Genomic DNA, 9,898 nt, shown 5'->3' on the forward strand with positions numbered 1-9,898 from the left:
TGTCTTTTGGAGCATTAGCTAGCTGGCTCTTCATCACACTAGCCTCTTCTAATTCTTTCTTTTCTTTTTTTTCCTTCTCTGTTTTAAAAACTCAAGAAATCATTTTCTCTAGAGCTGAAAGGGACCTCAAGAAATCATCTAATTCAGTACCTTGCGTCGAAGGTGTTTGTTTTACAGTTGCACCTGCAGCATATGGAAGTTTCCGGGCTAGGGGGCTGAAGCATAGCCGCAGCTGCAGGCCCACACCACAGCTGCAGCAACACCAAATCCAAGCTGTATCTCAACCTACGCTGCAGCTTGCGACAGTGCCAGATCCTTAACCCACTGAGTGAGGCCAAGGATTGAACTTGCATCCTCACGGATGCTTCTGAGCCACAACGGGAACCCCCTACATCAGACACTTTTATCCCCATTTTAGAGAAGAGGTAACAAGCCCAGGCAGAGGAAAAAAACTGGCTTCAAGGCACAAAAATGCATAGAAGCCATAAGCCACTGTTCTCAACCTTAGCTATGAATTGGAATCCTCTGGGGACCAAGCTTTCAGAGCGATCAGGTTAGGGTCTCTGAGGATGGTGTTTTTCAAATCTAACCTGCATCAGGGCGTTCCTTTCATGGCTCAGCAGTTAATGAACCCGACTAGGATCCATGAGGATGCAGGTTTGATCCCCGGCCTCACTCAGTGGGTTAAGGATCCGGCATTGCCATGAGCTGTGGCCTAGGTTGGAGACACAACTTGGATCTCACATTGCTGTGGCTATGGTGTAGGCTGGCAACTGTAGCTCCAATTCAAGCTCTAAGCTGGGAACTTCCATATGCTGCGGGAGCAGCCCCAAAAAGGAAAAAAAAAAAAAAAAATCTAACCTTCATCAGAATCCCCTGGAGTCTTGATTAAAAAACAGATGGCTGGACCTCCCAGAGTTTCTGATAAAAAACCTGGGTGGACCCAAGAACATGCACAAGTTCCTGAGCAAGGTAATACTGATGCTGCCTAAGTGAGACCCATTGTGGGAATGACTGGTGCTGGGAATCACCTTTATGGGTGTGTTAGCAAAGGAGAAACTGGCTGGGAGGTGAGTCGCTGATTCCCTGGCCCACTTCAACATGCTCCAATCAGCCCCTGGTCAGTGACTCAGGAACTCTGGTCAATGAGAAAAGCCAACCCTGTGTCTCAAGTCACAGTTGACAGACAGGAAGTGTGATGGATTGGAGGACTGGGTGTCTCCTTCAGCACTTTCTCCTGGTCTTTGGTCTCAGGGCCCCACCATATCTGACATCCGGGTCATTGTGTGTCCAAGGCCCTCCCTTGGACCCCAAAGAGTCTTTCCTTGGGCTGTGCACTGTCCTGTTGAAACCTAACCCCTGCCTCTCTTCACATTCACAAGACGTGGTGTCCCTGGTTCAGGAAGCGTGCTAGTCTCCCGGCCCTTTTTCCCACCTCATGCTGTGCATTGAAAATATTCAATGGCCAGCTGCCTGGCCTTTTTTTGCCTTCAGTATACTTTCTTACAGAGATGTAAGCCAAAGAAACTGGTCATTTCCACTTCAGATATTCATATTCCTAATGGCTCACTAACTCGATCTCTGATTTCGATCGAAGAGATACCTCTTTTTCAGTCAATAGGGCAGAGCTGATTAACATACTTAATTTGTTCACCTATTTGCTAAACATTTATTGATTAGCTAATATGTGACCAGCATGATCCTAGGTTTAAAGACAAGGAGAGAAATGAGACACATTCCCCACATTCCCTTCCCTCAAGGAGGAAGGAGAAGGGGAGATAGGCTTATAATAGGAATCCCAGTTCAGTGTGATGGGTGCAGAAATCAAATCATGGGCCAGATAGAGTGGTTTATCTGGCCGGAGGATGCAGTTGAAGTCTGCCCCAGCTGCGGTGGGCAGGTCCTCCGTTTTCCTGGGACCAGGGCTTGCAGGTTGCTAATCATGACCATTTGGCAATACAAGGTTGATTTATCTCTATAGGAATAGCGACACACACATACAAGAGACAGAGTTTTTCTCGCCCAGCAGTGTGCTATATGCTGTGCAGGGTCATAGAAAGTCCATGCCTTAGAAGGGCTATCAAAGGGAACATAAAGTGTGAGGTGAGAATGGGGCGCTTCAGATACTAAGTGTGAAATGATAGATGGACCTCAGGTTCAGGGCTATACCCACAGAACCAGGTTAGGAAGTGGAAGCTGGTGGAGTGGACTGGAAGGGAGCACCCACCATACATGAGAGCTTCTCTTGGGTAAAGAAAAGCTCAGAGGCGGTAGGTTGGAATTGCCCTAACTTTGCTGAGGGCCAGTCCCCACCATGTGGTTTTGCCCTAGGCTGCTCTGCATTTTCTATGATGACTTGTTGAGAAAACAGAGATAGTGCTTGGGACCCTGCAGCTGGTCCCCTGCTGGGAAGATGACCTCAGGGTGGCCACCAGCACCTCAAAAGTGAGCCCCTGGCATCTAAGAGTGCCTTGGTCAGAAGGGGATGTCAGAAACAAATAAAACCATGGAAAACAGTATGGAGATTTGTTAAAAAAACAAACAAACAAAAATCACTAAAAATAGAGTTACTGTATGATCCAGCAATCACACTCCTGGGCATATATCCAGATGAATGCTTTAATTTGAGAAGGTACCTGGCCCTCAATGTTCACAGCAGCACTATTCACAATAGCCAAGACTTGGAAGCAACCTAGTGCCCACCAACAGATGGATAAAGGGAGTTCTCTTCATGGCTCAGTGGTTAATGAACCCACCCAGGATCCATGAGGATGCGGGTTCAATCCCTGGCCTCACTCAGTGGGTTAAGGATCTGGCGTTGCCATGAGCTGTGGTGTAGGTCGCAGACATGGCTCAGATCCCAAGTTGCTGTGGCTGTGATGTAGGCCTGCAGCTGTAGTTCCCATTCCACCCCAAGCCTGGAAATTTCCATATGCTGTGGGTGCGGCCATAAAGAAAGCAAAAAGAACTCCCCAAAAACCAAAAAAACAAAAAAGACAGATGGATAAAGAAGATGCGGTGTATATATACAATGGAATACTACTCAGCCATAAAAAATGAAATAATGCTATTTGCAGCAACATGGATGGACCTAGAGATTATCATATTAGGTGAAATAAGTCAGAAAGATAAATAAGATATCATATACACAGAATCTAAAATTATAGTACAAGTGAACCTATTTACAAAACAGAGACAGACTCACAGACATAGAAAACAAATTTATGGTTACCAAAGGAAAAAGGTAGGGAGGGATAAATTGAAAGTATGAGATGAACAGATGCACAGTACCATATATAAAATAGATGGACAACAAGAATATACTGTATAACACAGAGAACTAAATTCAATATCTTGTAATAAACTATAATGGAAGAGAATTAAAAAAATATATATATGAAAGTAATTTGGAGTTTATTACTTTGCTGTACACCTGAAACTAACACAGCATTTAAGGCAATTATCAACTTTTTAAAAAAGAAACAAACAAAAAAAACCCCTGCCAAATGCCCAGGCCCAAGGGAAGAACTGGCCAGAGAGCTGGATGTTGAGACTGAAGGCACAGTACTTACCAAGTGGTAAAAGATTAAACAAAATCCTGAGATGCATGTAGACCAGTGCAGGGGGATGAGAACAGCTCACAAAGCAAAACTGTCATGACTTTTTCACAATCTTCTGATCCTTTCTGGCATCCAAGATGCCTCCTTCTATGCTGTGGGTGTGCCTAAGTAAAATTTTTGTAAATGGAATGTCTTTTCAAAATACGTCTGGGGAGTTGCTCTTTAAAGGCAAAAGAGAGCCATTTTTTTTTTTTTGTCTTTTGTCTTTTTGCTGTTGTTGTTGTTGTTGCCATTTCTTGGGCCGCTCCCTCGGCATATGGAGGTTCCCAGGCTAGGGGTTGAATCGGAGCTGCAGCCACCGGCCTACGCCAGAGCCACAGCAACGCGGGATCCGAGCCGCGCCTGCAAACTACACCACAGCTCACGGCAACGCCAGATCGTTAACCCACTGAGCAAGGGCAGGGACCGAACCCGCAACCTCATGGTTCCTAGTCGGATTCGTTAACCACTGCGCCACGACGGGAACTCCTCAATTTTTATCTAAAAGGAGGACTTTTTTGGCAAAATGAATCATCACCTCTTATTTTACCTGTTTCTAAAGAGTGAATTAAATAAAATTTTTTTTTGAAGAGTGGGACACTCCTTCAGCATAATTGTTCAGTGGACAAAATCTTTCCTGAGTACGTTTCTACTTTCCCTAGCTTCCTACGAGAGCTGTAGATCCTCATAGGCTTTCTGTGTATTTGTGAGGGCTCCAATCTGTTTTATTCTTACCCACCCTCACCACTCCCACCCGTCAGGTCCTTTCTGATTTGCACACTCCTATGGGAAAACCACCTGTTCTGTATCTCTTTCCCTCACTACTCTTTGCAAGGCTCTTGGGGAACTAGTACCTTAACCCAAGGGAATATTTGCAATGATCTAAAGGAATTGGAGAAAGTGCTTCTGGCTGAGAAGGTTTTCTAACACTCCTCCTTTTCTCAGCATCCCCACACTGGACATGAGCTGAGCAAATCCTAAATCCAAGCATGTGTACTCTTAGCTCCACTGTGAAAGAGGTTCAGAGAAGAACCAAAAAAAGCCCTTCACATTGGAGAAAAAGTGAAAAGAATTAGGACTCTTCTAGGTGGGGAAAAGAACGCTAGAGAAGAATGATTAGCAGTCGCTTAAAATATGTCCAGAGGAAATATAAGTGAACTGTATAAATAATTTTAAATTTCCTAGCAGCCACATTAAACAGTGTAAAAAGACATAGATACAAGTAATTTTAACATTTTATTTAGCCTAATATATATAAATGCTACCGTTTTAATATGTAATCAATACAAAGTTATTTTAATGAGATAGTTTACCTTCTTTACACTAAGTCTTAGGAATCCAGTGTGCATTTTATCATCAGCTATTTCCATTTGGATAAGCCACACTTCCTGGGTGCAGTGGTCCCTTGTGGCTAAGTGTGATATAATGAGCAGTGCAGGCCTGGATCCTAAATGAGGCTACGGAGGAGGGGCCTGATGAGCTATTCAGAATATCCGTGAGGAAGAAACAAGAAGGAATTTAGACTGGGCAGGTGAAGGTGGTTACACAGGTATGGAAGTCTAGGTATCTCCACTTTTAAGGTTCTGACTTTATTGATCTGGACTTCTTTGGTGTGGGCATTTGTATTTTTATTTTTCATTTAGTTATTTATTTATTTGTCCCCGCCACACCCATGGCATATGGAAGTTCCCAGACTAGGTGTCAAATCAAAGTTACAGTGGCTGGCCACAGCCACAGGAACACGGGATCTGAGCCGCCTCTGTGACCGAGACCACAGCTCACAGCAATGCCGGGTCCTTAATCCACCGAGAGAGGCTAGGGATCGAACCTGCATCCTCGTGGATACTAGTCGAGTTCGTTAACCACTGAGCCGTGATAGGAACTCCATAGGTGTTTGTATTTTTAAAAGCTCCCCAGGTGATTCTAATGTGTAGCCAAGGCTGCGTTACTGGGCTAGAGGAAGAATATCCACAGAACGAGAGGATTTCCACATTAAAACAAAAGCTTTTGATGGGGGGGACGGGGGACAGGGGAGTTTTCCATCATCTCTCGTGTCCACATTTAAGAATCGGAAGGAAACTTCAATATCATGGAATCTTTCATTTTGTTTTACAAATGATGGAAGGCCAGTATTGGGTAGCACTGTTTGGTATTTATGGATAATTTTGTTTGCTTGTTTATCTGTTCCCATCCTCAGTACATTCCTGTACCTTTTTCCTTTTTCACCCAGAAGAGACTTTTTTTTTTTTTTTTTTTTTTTTTCGGACTCCTTTCAGTCTGGGTTGAACTTAGGGGTATGTGCTGATGATTCCCACAGCCCCACCCACTTCTGAATGACCACTGTTGGTTTCTCATGGGCTGAATCTAGGTACCTTTACATACGTACAGCCTGCCGCTGGGTACAGAGGATAAGGAACCATGGCTTCCACCCACCCCTTAAAGCTGCTCATGGGAGGATCTCTGTCCACTCCCTGATTGCCCTTCTCCAGCCCATTTCTGAGACAGAGAAGGGTTTAGATCTGCGGGTGTGATTTATAACCCACATTTGCAAAGCTGGTACATTTTCACAAGTTCTTGCTAACATAATGGGCAATTTCTGCCAGCAATTTAAATATTTAGAAATAAGAGGACACACTCTACTGCCTGATAAGAGCAGTTTAATGAAGGTCATATGTGGGTCCTGACGTGTTGGACAAAATTCTGTGTATAATTGATGTGTAAATGTCGTCACGTAGGGAGAACTGAGCACGTAGGATGGGGTAGCCCCCAGAGAGGATGGCAGGATGGGCACTGAAAACAGACTTTATCAGATTATATAATAATCCTCTCATTTAGGGTACCTCGACCTCTTCAATACCTTTCATACAACAGTAAATCACCCTTTCTCTCTGGCTCTTGTTTCTAAAAGTGGGTCATCTTCAGGGCTTGCCTTTCAGTTTCTGAGAAATGTCTATTGTCTTCCCTCCTCTTGTTTAGCCACGAGAATGAAAGAGACAGAGACTAGCCACTTAGGTCATTGAAAGAGTACGCTGGCATTTTTGTCCTTTGCTCCCTAAGACTTTGCAACTGATGTGCATGGGACCAGGTTTGCACCGAGAGAGCAAAGAACAGGCAATGATTTAGCGTATTATTCTCTGGTTCTAATAGAGCCATACACCAAGATTCTTAAGAATCTCTCCAAATTCCTTTAGGGAAAACAACAACAACAACAACTCAAATCCATGGTAATGGCTGCTGGGGGCCCCATTCTGAGGATCCCAGGGGAGGTTCATTGGTGATAAATGCTGGAACCCTGGAACAGAACAAATTGGTCTCATAAGCAGCCAGGGACAGCCTTTCTGAATACAGCTGCTTTCTTCATTAGAAAGCTAAAAATAGCCCCGATCATTGCAGGCTGGTTTCACTTTAAGCCTTCTGCCACATCCATTTGTCTGTTTCATTCAGGGTTTCTGCGTGTCTATGACACTGTGATACTATTTCAGATGAAAAGTACATTGAAGAAATGTTTGCTTTTCCCTCCCCCATGTTCACTCCAGATGTCCCCAACTGTCCAACACTGTTTCATACTAGAACTCACGGGAATCTTCCGGCATCCTCACCATCCCCATCTGCTTCACTCATTTTTGGAAAAATAAACACCATTCCACGTTGCAAGCAAGAGTCTACAATTATTAAGGTTTTGCTTTTTTTTCAAGGAAATGTTCATTACATGTGTGATTTTCTATGGCTAGCTCATGAAATTCGGAGCATAAACTACCCTTTCCGCTGATGCAGGATTTTACCAGATCCTCTACTCAGACTTAGTTTGAGAAGACTTTTTTTTTTTTTTTTTTCCTCCTGGGGCTGGCTGACTCTTGGCTCTGGGCAAAGCCAGTTTCCTTTCTAGCTTTTAAAAGTGATAAGGAAGCCCGCTGTGGGGGCAGCCTACGTGAGTAGATCAGTCTGTGGCCATTGGGGAGAATGTATAGTCTTTGTCTTCTCCATCTTTCCTCCCTAAGGAGGTTGGCTTTGCATGATGCATGGAGGTGGCACCATGACGAGAGCAAGGTGGATCCCCTGTGTCATTTACGGCAGTCTGGCCTGCTCTCTTCCCTCCTTTCAGCACCCAGGATATTGAGGGAATGGAACATATAAGAGGGAAAAAAATGAGAGAAGAACAAAAGACATCAACCTGCTTTAATACTATCCATTTACAAAAAGTCCACTCAGGGAACAGGCACACAAAGCTACACGGGGAACCATTCATAATTAAAACAGGGAAAATAAACCTCAACCTTAAATCCAACCACATTGCATATACCCTTGTATATAGAAAAGCATGATTTTAATGGCTTTAATAGGACTGAAAATCCTAAAGATGGGAGCTAATGTTGCTATGGAAACTTTTCCATGTCTTGACTGCAGAACTCTTAGTTGAAATTTGCAAACTTAGTATCACATTAGCTTTTTTCACACTGGATTTCTGGTTGGTCTTTTAAGAAGATAAAAGGAGAAAAACTCCATGTCATACTAGTACTTTTTGTCACACTCCTAGCCAAAGGAGAGGGCGGTTTATCATCATCTGATGCTTTTTTCCCCCTGTCTGCTCAGGGAAACCTCTACCAAAGAGCTTACATAAGGGCTTTGCAGGGTAAGGATTTTATAGTCAAGCATGATGAATTCAGTGCCAACATTTAAAAAATTTGAATTCTTTTCTCATAGAATCAGATGTCCAAAGTCTGCATCAATAGACAGGGGGTTTGTGAATTAAAATTCCTAATGACACAGAGCTCAAAGCCCTACAGAGTGTAGAAAAATCTCTGAGCTCAGCCCCCAAAGGCATGGCGATGCCTGAAGCCTATGCTCATGTGCTGCCCTCCTGCACAGGACTGGAAAGTCAGGCCCTTCATGGGTTAAAAGCGATGTGAAAAGCATGCCACATGGAGAATTGTGCAGTGATCATTTGGAAGGCTTGACTATCCCTGGCCCCACTCTTCATCACCTTCTCCCTACTCTCAGCCCAGCCTCAGTTGGGAGGTGGGGTTGCGTATCAGTAGAAGGCTTAGCAAACTGGAAGCTTTGCAAGTTTTAGAGTCCGGTGGGCCTGATTAAAAAGTGAGCTCCACCATGGGGGCAGGTTCTTCAACTTCGAGGAGCTTCGGTGTTGTCACTAAATGGAGATAATACTGCCTTCTTGTATATGGACGTCGTAAGGAATGATTGAGATGACATATGCCAGATACTGGGTACTTTTCCTGGCTCATAGCACTGCAGATTCTTCATAAATATGTTGTCCTGCAGTTGAGAAGTGTGCATCGTCAGAGCCTTTGGGGCCAGGAAGGAGCAAACTAGATCCAGGCTGCCATCTAATGAGTCCTTGTGAAGGGACATAAACTCCTCCTCTTCCCCCATCTCTACTATTACATATTTTGATTGTTTTCCCCTAAATCCATCTATTTACTCTGAAACTCAATGTTTGTGCTGTGATGACCTCATCTTGGTCCCTACTGTATTCTCAAGGCTTTTGCATAAGGGCTGCATAATAAATACTTTTGGATGCAGGGGTGAGATGTGGGGGTATGAGGCACACAGAATTTAGGATGGGGGCTATAATTTAAAAATTTTAAAAAGCCACAAATGCAGACTCTGGTTCAGGGCTTAGGAAGGAGCCCATGCAATCATGGCACCCTGAAACTAAAGCTTTGTGTGTAAATTAACCCTTATCTGGGGTAGTGACCATGGTCTTGAGAACTATTAATGAGTGATCGCCAGCCTTTTTGTGACCTTGTCCTTTGCTGGCACCTTGTTTTGGTCCTAGGACAATTCAATTTAGGTCTGTCACTTGAGGTGCAGACTAATGATGAGAAACCATTACACCCACAAGTTATGTCCAGGTGGTGTGGGATGGATAGCCATATTCAGAATCTGGTTTTTATCAATAACCTACAATCCATCTGTTGGGACTGCCACAGCAAAATACCACAGATTGGGTGTCTCAAACAAGAGACATTTATTTCTCATAGTTCTGAAAGCTGAGAAGTCCAAGATCAAGGTACTGGATGATTTGATCTCTGGTGAGAGTCACCTGCCTGGCTTGTACCGTAAATGGGCAACTTTTCATTACGTCCTCACATGTCCTTTCTCCTGTGAATTCCCAGAAAGAGAGAGAGAGAGAAAGAGAATCTTGCCCATTCTATAAGGCCACCAGTCCTACTGGATTAGGGCCCCATCACTGTGACCTCATTTAACCTTAATTACCTCTTAACAACCCTGTTTCCAAATACAGTCCCATTGAGGGTGGGGCTCCAATGTGTGGATTT

This window comes from Sus scrofa, chromosome 7, assembly GCF_000003025.6.
Source record: "Sus scrofa isolate TJ Tabasco breed Duroc chromosome 7, Sscrofa11.1, whole genome shotgun sequence".
NCBI lineage: Eukaryota > Metazoa > Chordata > Mammalia > Artiodactyla > Suidae > Sus > Sus scrofa.